This window comes from Oncorhynchus nerka, linkage group LG23, assembly GCF_034236695.1.
Source record: "Oncorhynchus nerka isolate Pitt River linkage group LG23, Oner_Uvic_2.0, whole genome shotgun sequence".
Taxonomy (NCBI): Eukaryota; Metazoa; Chordata; class Actinopteri; order Salmoniformes; family Salmonidae; genus Oncorhynchus; species Oncorhynchus nerka.
In genome coordinates this window covers 40,655,061-40,673,808 of record NC_088418.1, presented here as the reverse complement: position 1 = coordinate 40,673,808, position 18,748 = coordinate 40,655,061, and positions in this window count along the sequence as shown.

Sequence of the window (18,748 nt, the reverse complement as noted above, 5' to 3'; positions counted from 1 at the left end):
TGCAGAGGCTCGCCTCGCAGGGGGATTTTTATCACTACCGCTGAGCTGTGGTGGTCTTACTGGCGCCTTTACAGTCGCCCAATCATCACCCAGGTGGGTGCTACATTTCAGTCGTGGACGATCCAGCCTGATCTACGGAGGAGGAGGTGTGAACATCGAAGACGACGAGGTGCCGTGGCCGTCAGATGTCTCTCCCTGCCTGGCTGTACCATCAATGCTCCCTCCGCTCAAGATACTACCTCTCTGAACTGCCTATTATCTTAAGCTGTGGAAGATCATCGCTCAATAACTGGCAGATCTTCCTACATTTCTTTTGTTAAAGTGTTTTCATGTTTGTTTTGTTTTTAAAGCAACTTTGAGACTCAACCTGTAATGAAAGGCACTGTATAAAATATTATCTACTATTATGATTTTGGAAGTGTGTTAAAAACTCCTCCATATAGGATATATGCCCATCATGAGATAGATGAGATAATCCGGTGACACTCCTATTTTGAAACATTTAAGTTATTTTCCTGTAACAATTGCTTTTTTTCTATTTCCTTTGTTAAAAAATTAGGCTACCCTTACCCTACTATAACAAAAGCTGGTTCAACAGCAATGCGTCTGGTGTCTTTCTTATCCTGGCCATGCATTAGCCAAGTGACCTATACGTAAAATGTTTCTAAATTGTACTCATAAAGCTTTTGCTGACGTGCTTTTGCATGATTCACAATTCACATGGGCCTACCTGCAGTGCATGCTCCTTCCGGCTTGTATCATTCCCATTTCCAAAGGGCATCTCTTGTCTGGTTACCAAAGATGAGCTCCTCCAAACATATTTGACTTATTCAGTCCTCTAATGCAGGTTCAACGGTAGGCCTAGCCTGTATCTTGCTTCTTGAGAACGTACCTCACATATGCAATGCAATTTACGGGAGCATAGTTTTTTTTTATTTGAGGAGAAGTGCGATGAGTGAAAAGACCTATAGTCATTGAAGCTAATTACAACAATGTAAACATATTGAGCAAACACTGGATGTTTTGTTTTTACTGTTGCTCTCACTCATTACTGTGGCCTATGCTATTTAATAAACTGTAATATCAATCCACAATGAACTAGGACAGAATAGTCCATGCCTCCAGCCAAATTTTACTCGATGTCAATGCAAAGACCGTCAATAACCTACAGACCATGAGACAAATGCATCATCTAAATAGCTCATGTACAAAGCGGTAACATTTGATTGAGTGACCGATTTAAGAACAGTCATATTTTCTGCCACAAGCGCAAATAACCAGACAAAGACATTTGCCGACCTTTTGCAAAATATGCATTTTCTTCCCAGGTGATAATCACGAGAAGAAATATCATGAGAACAACATAGTACAATGTCAAATACAGGGTGCCAATAAGACGACTGTGCTCTGAGAAGTGTGATTAAAGGGGAAATAAGAGAGAAAACACCAAGCAAAAACAGTACATTACCGAATACCTAACATGTGAATGAGAGAATAGCAATGCCAAAAAACATGCAACCCCTAGTAAATGACCCACCAATTTTTGGGGTGACATGGAGGGCTCTGTCTCACTCAAGAGAGGATGGAGCAGACACTGTACTGATCAATGACCTTGTGAAAGTACACGAGCGGATTTCACATGTTCTAACTAGGTCTACTAAACATAATATCAGAAACACACACATACACAGTACAAAAGGACAAGAGTATATACTGTATCTGGCATATAGGTGTCTGTCTGACAATGTTTCACATAATCACAAAGCCAACCCAGTTGTCGGACAATCAGCAGCATCAGCACTCCTTGGCTCCTTCGCCTTTTTCAGATAGCGAACATGCCAGTTCCAAATGGTTCTCCATTTGTCTTTGCTATCAGTGTTCTGTGATATGCTATCTGTGATATCTCCCTCCAGCTGTTATCTTGTCCGGAATACAACGACATCAAGGATAGAAGAGGTTGTGGTATCATCTCACCTCCTCGTACAGATGCTCCTCAAGGCTGGACAGAGATATAATTGTGCATAGAAAATGTTGAAATGAAAGCACAAGAAAAGGACACTTGGAAGTAGAATAGCAAGTAGTAGCAAAGCAATTTTTCTAAATTTGCGTCATCTTCTAATGTTAAATAATACACATTGGCTGCTAAGTCAATTATATTATATGACTGTTTCCTCTTGTTTAAGTTTATTGTGATTGTAATAATGTTTTCTTTTGATGATAATTATTAGGTGAAGATCTTTAACTACAATGGTATCTTCAACCTAGCATAGTTTTTTTTTACTATGCAGTGCAAGCTAGCTTGACTTGCTACCAAGTTGAGGAAAAAGTAACATATACTGAACAAAAATATAAATGCAGCATGTAAAGTGTTGGTCTCATGTTTCATGAGCTGAAATAAAAGATCCCAGACATTTTCCATATGGACAAAAAGCAAATTTCTCTGAAATTCTGTGCACAAATTTGTATACATCCCTGTTAGTGAGCATTTCTCCTTTGCCAAGATAATCCATCCACCTGACAGGTGTGGCACATCAAGAAGCTGATTAAACAGCATGATCATTACTTAGGTGCACCTTGTGCTGGGGACAATAAAAGGCTACTCTAAAATGTACAGTTTTGTCACACAACACAATGCCACCGACATGTCAAGTTTTGAGGGCACATGCAATTGGCATGCTGACTGCAGGAATGTCCATCAGAGCTGTTTCCAGAGAACTGAATGTTCATAAGTCCAACTGGTCTCACAACCGCAGACCACGTGTAACCACGCCTTCTTCACCTGCGGGGGGAGAGCACACACCCGGACAGCTGACTTTAATAATGGGAATTAATGGGAATTGATGGGAAATTATGTAAAATGATGTAAAATATATCACTAGCCACTTTAAACAATGCTACCTAATATAATGTTTACATACCCTACATTATTCATCTCATATGTATACGTATATACTGTACTCTATATCATCTACTGCATCTTTATGTAATACATGTATCACTAGCCACTTTAACTATGCCACTTTGTTTACATACTCATCTCATATGTATATACTGTACTCGATACCATCTACTGTATCTGGATCTCCACTGGGTAGGCCTGGCTCTCCACTGGGTAGGCCTGGCTCACCACTGGGTAGGCCTGGCTCTCCACTGGGTAGGCCTGGCTCACCACTGGGTAGGCCTGGCTCTCCACTGGGTAGGCCTGGCTCTCCACTGGGTAGGCCTGGCTCTCCACTGGGTTGACCTGGCTCTCCACTGGGTAGGGCTGGCTCTCCAGTGGGTTGACCTGGATCTCCACTGGGTAGGCCTGGCTCTCCACTGGGTAGGCCTGGCTCACCACTGGGTAGGCCTGGCTCTCCACTGGGTAGGCCTGGCTCACCACTGGGTAGGCCTGGCTCTCCACTGGGTAGGCCTGGCTCTCCACTGGGTAGGGCTGGCTCTCCAGTGGGTTGACCTGGCTCTCCACTGGGTTGGGCTGGCTCTCCACTGGGTAGGCCTGGCTCTCCAGTGGGTTGACCTGGCTCCCAAGTGGGTGGGCCAATGCCTTCCCAAGCCCACACATGGCCGCGCCCAGTCATGTGAAAACCATAGATTAGGGCCTTATTTCAATTGACTGATTCCTTTATATGAACTGGAACTGAGTACAATTTTCAGTATATTTATCATGTCTTGAATGAAAAGTTCATATTTTGCAGTCTCCCAAAAGAAATGTGATTTCTGACAAGACAGGCTCTCCTCTATCTTGCATTACCAACACTACACTCTGTTCAGTAGCTGGGCAAGACTCTTGTCACGATGTAAACGGGGCATTACAAGGAGCCATTGGAGCGTTGCAATGCTATTTTTTTGTGACAAAAAACGACATTGCAACACTATGGTATGCTCCGTACCTTCTGTCTCAGTAGTGTGTGGATTTACTTTAAGCCTGTGTGAGTGTTTGTTTGTGCATATGCGTGTGTGTTTGTGTACATGTGTATGTGCTCATGCGTGTTTGTGTGTGTGTGTGTTTGTTTGTGTGTGTGTGTGTGTACATCTTTACAGGCCTCAGTACTTGTGTGTGTGTGTGTATGTCAGTAGCTCCCCGTGTGGAATTACATGGGCCCATTGTGTCCCAACAACACTCCCAGCCACAGATGGTGTGTTGCTGTTTCCACAGCCAAATACCAGGCTGTATAATGGGACCTGACTCTAGTGTAGTTTCCACAACCAGGTAGGCTTCTCGCTCTATTGCAACAGCCAAAGAACTTGATGTCTGGAAGATACTGTATCTGGCTCTATTGTAGTTTCCACAGCCAACTCCCTGGCTCCATTGTAGTTTCCACAGCCAACTCCCTAGCTCTATTGTAGTTTCCAAAGCCAAATCCCTAGCTCTATTGTAGTTTCCACAGCCAAACCCTGGCTCTATTGTAGTTTCCGCAGCCACTTCCCTGGCTCTATTGTAGTTTCCACAGCCAAATCCCTGGCTCTATTGTAGTTTCCACAGCCAAATCCCTGACTCTATTGTAGTTTCCACAGCCAACTCCCTGGCTCTATTGTAGTTACCACAGCCAACTCCCTGGCTCTATTGTAGTTTCCACAGCCAACTAACTGGCTCTATTGTAGTTTCCACAGCCAACTCCCTGGCTCTATTGTAGTTTCCACAGCCAAATCCCTGGTTCTATTGTAGTTTCCACAGCCAACTCTTTGGCTCTATTGTAGTTTCCACAGCCAAACCCTGGCTCTATTGTAGTTTCCAGAGCCAATTCCCTGGCTCTATTGTAGTTACCACAGCCCAATCCCTAGCTCTATTGTAGTCTCCACAGCTAACTCCCTGGCTCTATTGTAGTTTCCACAGCCAAATCCCTGGCTCTATTGTAGTTACCACAGCTAAATCCCTGGCTCTATTGTAGCTTCCACAGCCAAATCCCTGGCTCTATTGTAGTTTCCACAGCCAACTCCCTGGTTCTATTGTAGTTTCCACAGCCAACTCCCTGGCTCTACTGCAGTTTCCACAGCCAAATCCCTGGCTCTATTGTAGTTTCCACAGCCACTTCCCTGGCTCTATTGTAGTTTCCACAGCCAAATCCCTGGCTCTATTGTAGTTTCCACAGCCAAATCCCTGACTCTATTGTAGTTTCCACAGCCAACTCCCTGGCTCTATTGTAGTTTTCACAGCCAACTCCCTGGCTCTATTGTAGTTTCCACAGCCAAATCCCTGGTTCTACTGTAGTCTCCACAGCCAAATCCCTGGCTCTATTGTAGTTTCCACAGCCAACTAACTGGCTCTATTGTAGTTTCCACAGCCAACTCCCTGGCTCTATTGTAGTTTCCACAGCCAAATCCCTGGCTCTATTGTAGTTTCCACAGCCAACTCTTTGGCTCTATTGTAGTTTCCACAGCCAAACCCTGGCTCTATTGTAGTTTCCAGAGCCAATTCCCTGGCTCTATTGTAGTTTCCACAGCCAAATCCCTGGCTCTATTGTAGTTTCCACAGCCAAATCCCTGACTCTATTGTAGTTTCCACAGCCAACTCCCTGGCTCTATTGTAGTTACCACAGCCAAACCCCTAGCTCTATTGTAGTTTCCACAGCCAACTCCCTGGCTCTATTGTAGTTTCCACAGCCAAATCCCTGGCTCTATTGTAGTTACCACAGCCAAATCCCTGGCTCTATTGTAGCTTCCACAGCCAAATCCCTGGCTCTATTGTAGTTTCCACAGCCAACTCCCTGGTTCTATTGTAGTTTCCACAGCCAACTCCCTGGCTCTACTGCAGTTTCCACAGCCAAACCCTGGCTCTATTGTAGTTTCCGCAGCCAATTCCCTGGCTCTATTGTAGTTTCCACAGCCAAATCCCTGGCTCTATTGTAGTTTCCACAGCCAAATCCCTGACTCTATTGTAGTTTCCACAGCCAAATCCCTGACTCTATTGTAGTTTCCACAGCCAACTCCCTGGCTCTATTGTAGTTACCACAGCCAAACCCCTAGCTCTATTGTAGTTTCCACAGCCAAATCCCTAGCTCTTTTGTAGTTTCCACAGCCGACTCCCTAGCTCTATTGTAGTTTCCACAGCCAAATCCCTAGCTCTTTTGTAGTTTCCACAGCCGACTCCCTAGCTCTATTTTAGATTCCACAGCCAAATCCCTGGCTCTATTGTAGTCTCTCCACAGCCAAATCCCTGGCTCTATTGTAGTTTCCACAGCCAACTCCCTGGCTCTATTGTAGTTTCCACAGCCAAATCCCTATCTCTACTGTAGTTCCACAGCCAACTCCCTGGCTCTATTTCAGATTCCACAGCCAACTCCCTGGCTCTATTTTAGATTCCACAGCGACATCCTTGGCACCCATGTAGTTTCCACAGCCAGGTACGTTCCTGACTCTATTGCAGTGGCTTGCGCATAGTCAGGCCTTCTACTGAGATTAAGGATGAATGATTCCACAACAGGCACATTTGGGACAGCTAAGCTTTCTGAACCAAGCGTTTCCAAACCGTAATGGAAATGTTCAGGTAAAACAGACTGCAACATTTCAAAACCTTTCAGAAACATTACAATTATCAAAAGAGCCACCGGCATAACTATGATTGATTAAGTTTGGTTTGATTGAAACCCTGGAGCCTGCAACACCTGATTGGGTAATATGGATCAGACCAAGGAAATGTACATGAAGGTACAAGGAGTACGTGCCGCAGGACCCTATTGATCCCAGTCAAAACCACCCTCACACTCCGCTCTGCCCACTCTGCGTTACAGAGCAATCCACACACACTTCCAGTTATATAGTGCCTCTGGTCTGCCAGTCTTCCAACTCCTAAACTACAGTAGAGACACGAAGCCTGGGGTCTTAAAGTCGTTTGGGAAACAGAATCTAAGAGACTGCCACATATTAGAGAGTGTTTGATATGAACACTAATCTGTGAAGAAAGCCATCTGGTGTAGTGATGAGTAGCATCATGATCTTTGACATACAGTATCATCATTACTCAGTTTGCTCTGCATTTCAGGAGTGTGATTATATGATTATGATTAAGTTGTGGTGTGATTTGTGGAACCATCTTGTAGTGAGAAGATTCACATAAAAAAACGTAAGAGAGAGGGATTTACCTATATATGTACTTTTAGTACACCTTCAGGTCTCAAAGTATCACCTTACGAGAGAGACAGAAGGAGAGAGAGAGTGGGATTAACTCTGTTGTTGCGTGGCTGTGTAAACTCAAAACAAACCTCAGGCATGAGGATTCGGGCTGAACAGGGTTTCTTTGTCTCCTTTCTCATCCTTTCTTCTTCAGTCGGGTCCTCTACCCTTCTACACCTCCCTCTGTTTCCTGGAGCAGTTCAGAATAGCACCACCACCAGCAGAGAACAAACACACACAGACATTATTCTTATTCTTTGAACCACACACGCACGCACGCACGCACGCACGCACGCACGCACACACACACACACACACACACACACACACACACACACACACACACACACACACACACACACACAAGGATCTTTCTGGAGGTTTTATTGACACGATGGTGACAGGAAGAGGGCTGAGACAGACATTCTATTACAATACGTATCACTGTGTGTGTGTGTGTGTGTGTGTGTGTGTGTGTGTGTGTGTGTGTGTGTGTGTGTGTGTGTGTGTGTGTGTGTGTGTGTGTGTGTGTGAGAGAGAGAGAGAGAGAGAGAGAGAGATAGCTAAGATACACTGCAGATAACAACATAGCAATACAATCATTACATTTGTTTAAAATGCATTCTCCGTGGGCCTAACATTATTTTGGGTTTGTGTGCCCGTGAGAACTCTTTTCACAGCCAAACGTAATTCCATTTTATGTAGGCATAGTTACACTTACATTTTCAGAGTTCTCCAAGATCCGTGAATCGTACAGGGCTTAAGTTCAATGTTCTAATTCAATTGTTAAAGGCTTAACAATGACAAATAACACTGTCATAAATGTCATTCATGTAAGGAAAGACAGGTAGGTGTTTTATGTCACACGATCTGTGAACACTCCAAGCACTCAACTCATGAACTAGGGTGTAAACATGTTTTGATTCAACTCGTGTATTATATTGAATGTAGGCTACCTGTTCTGCGTGTGTTCATGTATGTAAAAATTGCCTCGGCTGAGGAGTAAGGCTACCGGCAGTTTAGGCCTGGTGGAGGGTAAATGCAACTAAACACAGTTTACTCCCCTTTTTCAGAAAATGCATTGAAAGTATAGGGAGCATGACTTTTTCCATCAATTTCTTTACCACCACATCACTGGCTACCGGTAGGCCTATTTGAAGTTCATGGTAATAGGCCTACACATTGTAGCCTAGTCTAGTAAATTGACCATGTGTGTTAGGGTGACCATCCAATTTTTGCCTGGAGAGTTTCAGCCCTATTTCAGGTGTCCTGACTTTTCAGGTGGTAGTGTCCTCATTAGGTTTGTGTTGGGAAAACAGATGAACCAAACACTCAGAAAGGGTATTTACATATCAAAAGACATTTAATGAAGCTTTTCCAGTGTTGCAGGTATGAGAAATGATCATGTGGTTGAGTAAAGAATGAGTGCATGTTTACATTAACTAAAGATATGTTACTATTCCTTCATCTGTACATGCACATTCTTTCGAAATTAGATAGGATCTACATTTTTATTGAAGTTTTATTATTCTAAAATAATAAAATAAGTTATTTTCTAACTATGATTTCATTTTCTATTTTCTAATATATGCATCTAAATTATAATATTTAGCATTTGATATAAAAAACAATTCCTTATCATGATTTTCTGGGTTGCATGCCTGCCTACTGTTGGACTGGTGCAATCAGTAATACACAGACAGTGATATTGGTTGAACTGTGTTCTCTACAGTAGTGATAGTGAATAGTTGTCTCATTCAGAATGACTTGGCAGTGCGGGGGTTAAATTAGCGTGTTGCGTTCTTACAGATCTGTGTTCACTTCACTCATGTGACCCCATTTGCTTTGTGACGTAAATCCCTTGGCCGATCTCACCTGAAGGAATTCCAGCATTTCCTGAAACCAAATATGGTCACATCCTATTGGATTCCTGCACCTGGGAGGTTGAGACACTTCCTCTGTCTTAAAGGGACAGGTGCATCCTGTGGGTTCACACTCTGACTCTTCTTTTTTGCACTGTTGTCAAGAGAGAGATAGAGAGGATTTTGCCAGTGATGTAAAGTTTGCTAAGCAAATACCTGAAGTGGTATTGCATTACTATCATGATGACTAAACCTGTGGCAAGTAAAGAGTGCTTCTTCTCTTCCCACCAAGATACAACCACCTTCTATAAAACCACACTAAATACACTATAGATTATTTGAGAAGAGAAGTTCCCATACAATTCAATAGATTTTGAAATTTGTGAGAATTAGAGCAACACATTTCCAAATGTCTCTTCCCAAATGAAGAGTGGGAGAGATGCCTTGCCGCAACATGATGTTTGAGTTGTATAGTATACAGGTATACTCACATTCTAAACTCAGCAAAAAAAAGAAAGGTCCCTTTTTCAGGACCTTGTCTTTCAAAGATAATTTGTAAAAATCCAAATAAACTTCACCGATCTTCATTGCAGGGTTTAAACACTGTTTCCCATGCTTTTTCAATGAACCATAAACAATTAATGAACATGTACCTGTGGAACGGTTGTTAAGACACTAACATCTTACAGACGGTAGGCAATTAAGGTCACAGTTATGAAAACGTAGGACACTAAAGACGCCTTTCTCCTGACTCTGAAAAACACCAAAAGAAAGATGCCCAGGGTTCCTGCTCATCTGTGTGAACGTGCCTTAGGCATGCTGCAAGGAGGCATGAGGACTGCAGATGTGACCAGGACAATAAATTGAAATGTCCGCACTGTGACACACCTAAGACAGCGCTACAGGGAAACAGGACAGACAGCTGATCGTCCTCGCAGTGGCAGACCACGTGTAACAACACCTGCGCAGGATCGGTACATCCGAACATCAAACCTGCGGGACAGGTACAGGATGGCAACAACAACTGCCCAAGTTACACCACAAACGCACAATCCCTCCATCAGTGCTCAAACTGTCCGCAATAGGCTGAGAGAGGCTGGACTGAGGGCTTGTAGGCCTGTTGTAAGGCAGGTCCTCACCAGACATCACAGGCAACAACATCGCCTATGGGCACAAACCCACCGTCGCTGGACCAGACAGGACTGGCAAAAAGTGCTCTTCACTGACGAGTCGCGGGTTTTGTCTCACCAGGGGTGATGGTCGGATTTGCGTGTATCGTCGAAGGAATGAGCGTTACACCGAGGCCTGTACTCTGGAGCGGCATCAATTTGGAGGTGGAGGGTCCGTAATGGTCTGGGGCGGTGTGTCACAGCATCATCGGACTGAGCTTGTTGTCATTGCAGGCAATCTCAACGCTGTGTGTTACAGGGAAGACATCCTCCTCCCTAATCTGGTACCCTTCCTGCAGGCTCATCCTGACATGACCCTCCAGTATTTCAATGCCACCAGCCATACTGCTCGTTCTGTGCGTGATTTCCTGCAAGACAGGAATGTCAGTGTTCTGCCATGGCCAGCAAAGAGTCCGGATCTCACTCCCATTGAGCATGTCTGGGGCCTGTTGGATCAGAGGGTGAGGGCTAGGGCCATTCCCCCCCAGAAATGTCCGGGAACTTGCAGGTGCCTTGGTGGAAGAGTGGGGTAACATCTCACAGGAAGAACTGGCAAATCTGGTGCAGTCCGTGAGGAGGAGATGCAGTGCAGTACTTAACGCAGCTGGTGGCCACACCAGATACAGACTGTTACCCCTTTGTTCAGGGACACATGATTCAATTTCTGTTAGTCACATGTCTATGGAACTTGTTCAGTTTATGTCTCAGTTGTTGAATCTTGTTATGTTCATACAAATATTTACACATGTTAAGTTTGCTGAAAATAAACGCAGTTGACAGTGAGAGGACTTTCTTTTTTTGCTGAGTTTCTGTTTTGGTTCTCTATTCTGTGACTGAAAAGGGGTTGAAGGGAGTCACTTCCAGTGGAGCTGTAGAAAAGGGAGCAGAGTGTAATTTAACGATAAGTAGTTGTTATGTCATCGGAGAGATTGTTTTCCAGATCTGAGATGTTCATTTCTTCAGCTTGATAGTTATGATGGGTTACGAAAAGTAAACACACCAAACTGTGATCTCGGTTTTTGGGGTTTGTTCTTTAGTAATTTCATAAAAACGAGTGAACATTTTTCCAAATCAACTACATACTAGTCTCAAATCAAGTGCATACTTCTCTCTCGCATGACTCAAGGCACTCTGCAGTGCTTACCAGAGCCATAGATATACAGTCAGGTCCAAAATTATTGGCACCCTTGATGAAGATGAACAAAAAAAAGAGTTTGTAAAATAAATAATACAAACACAACTACATTGTATGCTAAAGAAATATGTATATTATTATTATACTGATACAATTGCTCTGAGAAATAGATTTTGTAAAAATTTTGGCACACCGGTTTTCAATACCTTTCCATACCTAATTTTGTGAGAATAACGGCGCTAAGCCTTTTTCTAAAATGTTTTCTGAGATTGGAGAACACAGTGGGAGGGATCTTAGACCATTCCTCCATACAGAATCTTTCCAGATTCTTGATATCCTTAGTCTGCACTTACGGTCTACCCTCTTCAATTCAAATCACAGGTTCCCTTTCAGTAGGTCACTCGGTATAGCATACGATGGGGAGTCAACAACCAATCCTATTCACCTGAAGTAAACTGAAATCACGCTCAACGGGCCAATGGATAACGAGCCCGCCCTTCGAAGCCCCACATTCCTGGTTATAATAGCGGGGCTCACATCCATTTCTTTGCTCTTCAGCTCGCCTGAAGGGAGAACGCGTCACTCAATTGACAAACTTTTCAAGTACACGAAGGCTACGAGATTCAGCTCCATCTTAGGTGTCTTGTTAGTGGGGAGAAAGTACTCGTCCCCTTAAATGTTCCAAGTTTTGGGTCTTGGGATCGGTTTTTGTGTTTTCTAAAAACCCACTACTTTCTGCTCTGCTGGTGTAGCCAGCGCTTCCTTGCTTGATTAAGATGACCAGTGGTAAGAGTAAGTCCAAAAAAGCTAACCAGCCGAGTTTGAACATAAGACTGTGCCCTATGGCCTGTGGTTTCACAATGAAAATTAAAGATACTCACTAGTGCTGTCCTGTTTGCCTGGGGTGGAAACACGCTCAGGGGGCCTTGGTTCAGACCAGTTCGTTCGTGTGGCCATTTTCTCCGGCTGGGCTCAACTTCCATTGGGAGACGGGCTGACTTTTGGAAGATTGGTGGTCGGAATTGGTAGGGGAGGGGTGTCAGCAGTGTTCAGAGTCACTGATTGACTCTTGGATATCAGAACACACACTTTCTTCCCCACGTTCAGACACACAGTTGCCAAGACTGTGTCAGTCGCCAGGGCGGCACTCCTTCAGGAGATCATGTATGAGAGACTGGCAGCGTGCTCCGTCCAATGGCTGGCATGCACAGTTTCACCATGGGGGGGTGAGGATGGTGAACAGGGTGTACGGTCTGCAGTTCACTGTGTGTTCTCCTCCTTTTCGTTGCATCATTATGTCATTGTTCCCCACGGTCCTTTGCGCCTGTCTTGAGAGAGGAGTGTTCCTCTCTCCTACAAAAGCAGGCTATTCAGGTGGTCCTCGTGTCAGAAGTACAGAGCAGTTGGTACAGCCGGTACTTCTTAGTTCCCAAGAGCAATGGAACGTTGCGTCCCATACGGAACTTGCATGTTTTAAACAAGCACCTCAAGGTTGCAAGTTCAAAATGCTCACCCTTTGCCAGCATTTGCAATCTCTGCATCCCAGCGATTGGTTCACGTCCATAGATCTGAAGCATGCATATGTACATGTCCTATACTTCCTCCCCTCTCCCTATTGCCGCACCTTTTCTATGGTGGTGGAAGTGGCTTTGGCACTGGTGTGGTGCCAGTTGATCAGAGTATTGGCCTATCTGGACGATTGGCTGGTCGAGGGAACAGGTAGCACTCCACGCTGCCATGCTGGTTTCCCATATTCAGTCACTGGAGTTCATAATGAATCACCAGAAAAGTTGTTTGACTCTGGCTCAGCACATTCAGTTTCTGGGATTCTTCTGGACTTGGTTCTGAATCGTGTATTTTTGTCCCAACAGAAGAGGAGGTTTGTCAATGAAGCGGTGCGCGTATGCGCATTACCAAGTCACATCAGGTGCCCTGTTGTTTTGGAATTGCCTGACTTTTCAGGGTTGCAAGGTAAGTGTTGTTCTTGGAACCATGGGTTCTATAGACTTGGGCCGCCATGCTCGATGTTAGGCAGCGTTTTGTCTGGGTTATCACAGTTTCTCTGTGGATTTGAGCCTTGGATTGCTTTAATGGCCGGCAACGCGCCGAGAGCACATTATCAGGGTTTGCACAGGTTCCTGTGGGTTTGAGTCTTGGGCTGCCGCGGTTCATCGACATAGGTCGATGCTATAAAGCATGTGTGTGGGCTTTACCAAATCACGACAAGTGTTCTGTTGTTTTGGACATGCTGTTCCTTGTACAAGTTAAGGTAAGTATTGTTCTTGGAACCGGGAGGTTAGGGAACGTACAGTTATGAATATAACTACTGTTCCCTGCCATCAAGGGGTTTGGGCTCGCTGAAGAGCGGCACTGGATTGAGGAAATGGGATGCGAGCTCCAGGATTATAGCTTCCGAGGGCGGGCTCGTAAGCCATTGGTCTGTTGGGTGTGATTTCAGTTTGCGTCAGGTAAATAGGATTGGTTGTTGACTCCCCATAGTACTGTATGCTATTCTTCGTTCCCTCGTTCAGGTAACAGTAGTTATATTCATAACTGTACATTTCAATGGGGTTGAAGTCCAGAGACTGAGATGGCCATCGCAAAATGGTTGCCTCTGCCAGAATGCTGAAACTTGGCAGCAAGTGGACCTTTTAGCAAAACACTAACCCCATGCACACATAAAAATCCACAAAGAAATGGTAAATTGACCACAAAATCAACATCTGGACCTCAACCCCATTGAAAATGTACAGTTATGAATATAACTACTGTTACCTGAAGGAGGGAACGAAGTATAGCATACAGTACTATGGGGAGTCAACCTGACTGTAGATATGTACTGTATGGCTCTGGTGCATACCAAAGGGCACAAGGCATCACTGATTGCAAATGTCTCTGGATTGTCTGCCAAAGAAGTCAGTGAATGTCTCAACCAGGGAAATAAAAACGTAGACAAACAATATCTTGGAACCGATCAAATACAGAATCTTTATGGCCACCAGTAAGTTTACCCAATGTTGTGCAATCTGTCTGCCAGTTGATGAGGTCCACCAACAGCCTTGGTAACACACACACACACAGTGATACGTATTGTAATAAAATGTCTGTCTCAGCCGTCTTCCTGTCACCATCGTGTCAATAAAACCTCCAGAAAGATCCTTGTGTAGTGTGTGTGTGTGTGTGTGTGTGTATTTTTTTTTTTTGTGTGTGTGTGTGTGTGTGTGTGTGTGTGTGTGTGTGTGTGTGTGTGTGTGTGTGTGTGTGTGTGTGTGTGTGTGTGTGTGTGTGTGTGTGTGTGTGTGTGTGTGTAGACTAAAGATAATGGTCTTTATATGCAAAATCTTCATGGCCAGTGGCAACACAGGGACTACATCCCAAGTGGCACCCTATAGCCTATTTGGTGTACTACTTTTGACAAAGTAGTGCACGATAAAGGGAAAGGGTGCCATTTGGAACTCAGCCCCTATGGGCCCTGGTCAAAAGTAAAGCATGAAACAGAGTTAATAGGGTGCCGTTCGGAACGGGGACAGGTAGTGAGCTGCCCAGTCCAGCCTGTTCACGCTCATTACCACCTCCCAATCTCATCCAACCAGTGCTCGACTTGGACTGAAATAGGTTCCGGTACTCATTTTGGGTGCAGGTACTGTTTATATTTAGGTGCAAGAGCTCCTCAAAATCTTTGAGATAATATTCTAGAAGAGTAACAGGAGCTCAAGCAGTAGAACATTTGTGCGCCAGTACTGGTTGGTAGAGCATGGCGCTTGCGAAGCCAGGGTTGTGGGTTCAATTCCCATGGGGGACCAGTATGGGGAAAAAAGTATGGAAGTGTATGCACTCACTACAGTATGTCGCTCTGTATGAGTCTAAATTGCTAAAATGTAAAAGGTAAATGTACTCAGCTCTGGTGAGCTCCTGCCAAAGTCAAGCACTGCATCCAACTCTCATTCACTCTCTCAGGGCTTTATAATCGTAATGAGCTTCCGTTCTGGCCATGGGCCCAATGAGTCAGTGAAAAAGACCCACATCTGATTCATCAACTTTTACTTGGAAGACAGGAAGTGTGTGTGTGTGTGTGTGTGTGTGTGTGTGTGTGTGTGCGTGCGTGCGTGCGTGCGTGCGTGCGTGCGTGCGTGCGTGTGTGTGTGTGCACCCCTTCACGTTTGACCATACCACACAAGATAGTAAAAATTACACACAAAACCACTCTCAAAGTCTTGTCAACCAGCCCTACTTCATTCTACAGTACAATAGCTTTACAGGGCCTGGGTCAGCTCTGGCTTGATTTGCCTGTTGAGTAATGATCTGCTAGCACTTGACAGTTTGTTCAGATCAATGCAGATTCTTGTCTTATTGAAAGAAACCCAGTTTAGCAGCCCTGCAGTCATTCCTGAGAACAATCAGAGACTATTCAGGGCTGAAGGACAAGGGCACCCTCCCTCTGTCAACATCAGGCTCAACTCAGGAGGCTCAGGAGGCCACAGCCAAACCAAGATTGTGTCCTAAATGTCACCCTTTATATTGCACCGCTTTTGACCAGAGCCTATAGGGTTCTGCTCAAAAGTAGTGCACCGTGTAGGGAATAGGGTGGCATTTTGGATGCACACCAAGGCTCTCTGTACCACTGTAGACCATATCCACTGTACTTATTCACTATACTGGTAAGAAGTCAAGGTATGCCTATGAACAGCATATAACAAATTATTACGTAGCTGTATGAGGACTGAATTGAGTAAATGTCTGCATGTATTTGCTAATATTAATGAATACAACAAGATGTCTAATGATTTACTGCAGTTTACTGATTAACACACTATTCATACGTGTAACTCAGTACTGTGCACCACCCTCCTGAGAACTCTCCTATACTGTGGAGGGTGAATCATTGTATATACTGCTTGTGATCAATAATGTAGGAATGGTGTACATTATTTAAAGCTTTAACAGGTAATCCTAACATGCGGGAACATGGATAAATAGTGTGCATTTTGTGTCAAGGAAGGGTTGTAGCAATACAGTCCTTCTATAGTAACAGATGATAAATCATCCTTAAACATTATGACTGCAAAGCATGCAGGTGTGTGTGTGTGTGTGTGTGTGTGTGTGTGTGTGTGTGTGTGTGTGTGTGTGTGTGTGTGTGTGTGTGTGTGTGTGTGTGTGTGTGTGTGTGTGTGTGTGTGTGTGTGTGTGTGTGTGTGTGTGTGTGTGTGTGTGTGTGTGTGGCACACGTGTACAGCCATATGCGTATCCCTGTAACTCAAGTCGAGCAGGTAAGCACGGGTAACCACACGATCTCATTCACACACAAACACACACACACAGAATAATGGGCTGTGGTATACCCTCCATCAATCAAGCAGTCTACCATGCAAATCTGATACCAGCCATGTAAACAAACAACCAGGCACTCCTCTTATCCACTCATTTTACTAAATTGAGTTTTGGTTCAGACTATACACTGCATTGGAGACAGAGAAGTACAATAATATTTTTTTAAACAGCACACTTTATGGATGCTAAAGTTGGTGATTTTTCACACTCTAACCTACACAGAATAACTTTGGTTAGACCTGTTGGGCTACAAAAAACTCCTGTTGTGATTTGTATGTTTAAAAATAAGTTTTTCATCAATACAATGATGCACCCCTCATTTTGGTCATTTGGGGTGCTTCATTGAATTATGCTTATCTGTACTGGTAGACTGAGAGCTCTAATTGACCTTTGCATCAGCATGGCAGGCATGGCAGGCATATGTGTTGACGCCCCAGGTCAGGGGTCCTTAGCTTTGATGGTGCTTGTCTGACGGGTCAGATTGGTGGCTGCTCACTGTCTGTCTGATGAGAGCAGATAGCCATCAGATATGGTTCCATCAACTAGAGCTCCTCCAACAAAGGAGCCAATGGAGAGAATCAGAATAGCACCAGGGTACTGAACTCCACCCCCCTTAGAACAGATGTCTCTAAACCCCTCCCTTGAACTTGACTATGGATTTATCTCATCTTACATCAGAGGGGGTGGGTTCACCTGTCATAACTGTAGTTCAGGTAGAGTAGAGAGAGACCTCAGAACCATAGGTAACTTCCACAATGCTGGAACGATCTAAGAGACAAGGCAAGAAGGGTCTTCTACACCATCAAAAGGAACAGAACATTTGACATACCAATTAGGATCTGGCTAAAAATACTTGACTACGTTATAGAACCAATTGCCCTCTATGGTTGTGAGGTCTGGGGTCCGCTCACCAATTGAGACTCTGCATGACAAATTTTGCAAAAACATACTCTGTGTACAATGGAGCAGGCCGATACCCGCTAATGATCAAAATGCAGAAAAGAGACCTTAAATTCTATAACCACCTAAAAGAAAGCGATTCCCAAACCTTCCATAACAAAGCCATCACCTACAGAGAGATTAACCTGGAGAAGAGTCCCCTAAGCAAGCTGGTCCTGCAAGCTGACACCACAGAGCCCCAGGACAGCAACAGCAACAGCAACACAATCAGACCCAAACAAATCATAAATCAAGTATAATTACTTTACACATTGGAAATGGAAATGCTATTTAATCCTTAACAGAGAGTACACAGTGGCAGAATACCTGACCACTGTGACTGACCCAAACTTAAGGAAAGCTTTGACTATGTTCAGACTCAGTGAGCTTAGCCTTGCTATTGAGAAAGGCCGCCGTAGGCAGAACTGGCTGTCAAGAGAAGTCAGGCTATGTGCACACTGCCCACAAAATGAGGTGGAAACTGAGCTGCACTTCCTAACCTCATGCCAAATGTATGACCATATTAGAGACACATATTTCCCTCAGATTACACAGATCCACAAAGAATTTGAAAACAAACCCAATTTTGATAAACTCCCATATCTACTGGGTGAGATACCACAGTGTGCGATCACAGCAGCAAGATTTGTGACCTGTTGCAACAAGAAAAGGGAAACCAGTGAAGAACAAACACCATTGTAAATACAACCCATATTTATTTTCCCTTTTGTACTTTAACCATTTGCACATCATTACAACACTGTATAAATATAAATATGACATTTGAAATGTCTTTATTGTTTTGGAACTTCTGTGAGTGTAATGTTTACTGTTCATTTTTATTGTTTATTTCACTTTTGAAATGAATAGAGAGAGAGAGAGAGAGAGAGAGAGAGAGAGAGAGAGAGAGAGATGGAGGTGGAATGCAGTGTCTGGTTTCCTCTCTTTTTCCCACACTACTGCCCCATCCACTTCTTTCAAATGGATGAATGAAAAATGACAATATCTGCTCACCCACTAACTATCCACATATGCACACACACACGCACACACACACACAATTAAAGTGGTTGACCTGGTTTCACCTTTGTCTAACTCCAAGATGTAGAAAGATGCTCACCATTGAGTTTAGCTGCTGTAACCTGATAAAACTACAATACATACTATGACCGTACATTATTATGCATAGACATTACTTTATGAGG